Source organism: Lepeophtheirus salmonis, chromosome 5 (genome assembly GCF_016086655.4).
Source record: "Lepeophtheirus salmonis chromosome 5, UVic_Lsal_1.4, whole genome shotgun sequence".
NCBI classification, from domain to species: Eukaryota; Metazoa; Arthropoda; class Copepoda; order Siphonostomatoida; family Caligidae; genus Lepeophtheirus; species Lepeophtheirus salmonis.
In genome coordinates, this window is record NC_052135.2 from 20,840,578 (window position 1) to 20,842,402 (window position 1,825).

Genomic DNA, 1,825 nt, shown 5'->3' on the forward strand with positions numbered 1-1,825 from the left:
ATACGAATGTTTTAAATGTTTAACTAGTTCCATCTAGCCGCTCAATTGAACAAGGGGTCATCTTTAAATGAATATATTTTCAGAGGGAGTATTTACACCTCTATTTATTAATTTAATTGGGTCACTGATGCTTATAATATCATATCCTGGGTTGTAATTCCTTAGCCTTTTTCCGCGTGCGAGTTTTTTTTTTTTTTTTTGCTGTTGGCAACAGGAATAGTATTTTTTATTTTCTAAAGATGTTATTACACTATCCAAAACAAAACCCCACTTTTTTTTATGCAAAAGAACAGCATATGCTCAACTTAGTACAGTTTGATCCCTTGATTCTAAATGTGTTATTATTTTTTCTCTCATAGTTTCGTGACCTTCGGAAAAGGACATACATTTCTTGCTATTTTTGTCTATTTTTAAGGTTCAAAGCTGTTTTAAACCCTCAGTGTTGAAGATAGGGATAAATTATGCTAATATATTTAAAACTTGAATGTTAAAAAATTCTAAAACCATTTATAAAATGTCTGCAACATACTTTTAACTCGAGTTATCTTTGTTTAAAGTTGAAAATAAGTGCTTTTTGTTTAGAGGATCATAGCTTCAAGACGAATCAATTCAAAAAGCTTAAAAGTATTGTATTTGATAGCTGAAAGTATGAACTTTAATTTAAAAAAAAAAACCTTTCCCAAAACGCTCTACATGGTTGTCAATTTAAGATAAAGCCACGATAATATTTCAAGAAAAAAATCATTTTTGAATTGATCTCATAATAAAAGTCAATAAGTATTCGTATGCCCAGCTAGAACATATAGAAACAAAGACAGAGAAGAAGAAAAGAGATAGAAAGAAAGAGAGATAAAATGAAAAAGGAGAAAAAGAAAAAATAAATAATACAATATGTAGAGTTATAGGAATTGTTGAAAAAGAACGAATTTGATTGGCTGAAAGATATTATATAAAAAAAGGAATAAAATACGTTGGTGCCCTTGCATCTTCTAAACAAATTATTCTTAGTATTGCACTAATCTTCAGCAAAGCAACTTTCCCTTACTGCTCTCTCAAGTTCATCATCATCATGCCGAAGGAAACGTGCGTTTTTTCATGGGTTTCTAATAATGAAGGTACTGATATGTGGATTTATGATTTTGAAAATAAAAGTATATCTTACCGTTTTTGCAGTTTCTCGTGCCCATCTCGTTATTTATTGGAAATAATCCGCCACTCCAAAATCTCCCATCACATCAACAACTTAAAAGTCTTCAAGAAACACAAGACTCAAGGAGACGAAGGAGAATTAAACGGTCTCAACTAAGTACTAAGAAATTGAGGGGCTTGTTGATCACCTAATGAAATGAATGTTCCGTTATCATTTAATTGTCAACACGTAAATATTAACAATATTTTTTAAATAATTTGTTACTTAATTGCCTCATTTCTATTCTTTAGATTTCGTGCCGAAGTTATCTATTCTTCCTTTATGGTCAGTGGTCACTAAGAAGTTATGAGTACACTTCCTGTGATGATGGGTTTGATGTTCTCAAACCAACAATATATTTTGTATTGCATAAATTTACAGAATATAATATACATTTATAAAGTTATTTATAGGGAAGTTATATATTAGTTAAAGATATATTCTAAACGATACTCTTTTATTTGGGTTGGAATCTTAGAACTCTTGATCCAGCGACAGATACAATTGCACCACTGTCATTTTTAGCTATTATATTTTTGAAGTAATTTCCATGGACATTCAATACATCGATTGGTAATTCATTCAGTTCAAATTTTGAATCGAGTTGATGATCGAAATAGAGCTTTCTTTTAGACA

The 1,825-nt window shown here is 30.1% G+C and overlaps 1 long non-coding RNA gene across 1 annotated transcript; it reads left to right on the plus strand.

Moving 5' to 3' along the window:
- Positions 1-277: 277 nt before the first annotated feature.
- Positions 278-1,576, plus strand: LOC121118564 (uncharacterized). The gene is made up of 3 exons (XR_005864498.2): positions 278-1,115; positions 1,174-1,378; positions 1,441-1,576. It is a non-coding gene; the product is annotated as an uncharacterized lncRNA (long non-coding RNA).
- The last annotated feature ends 249 nt before the right edge of the window (positions 1,577-1,825 follow it).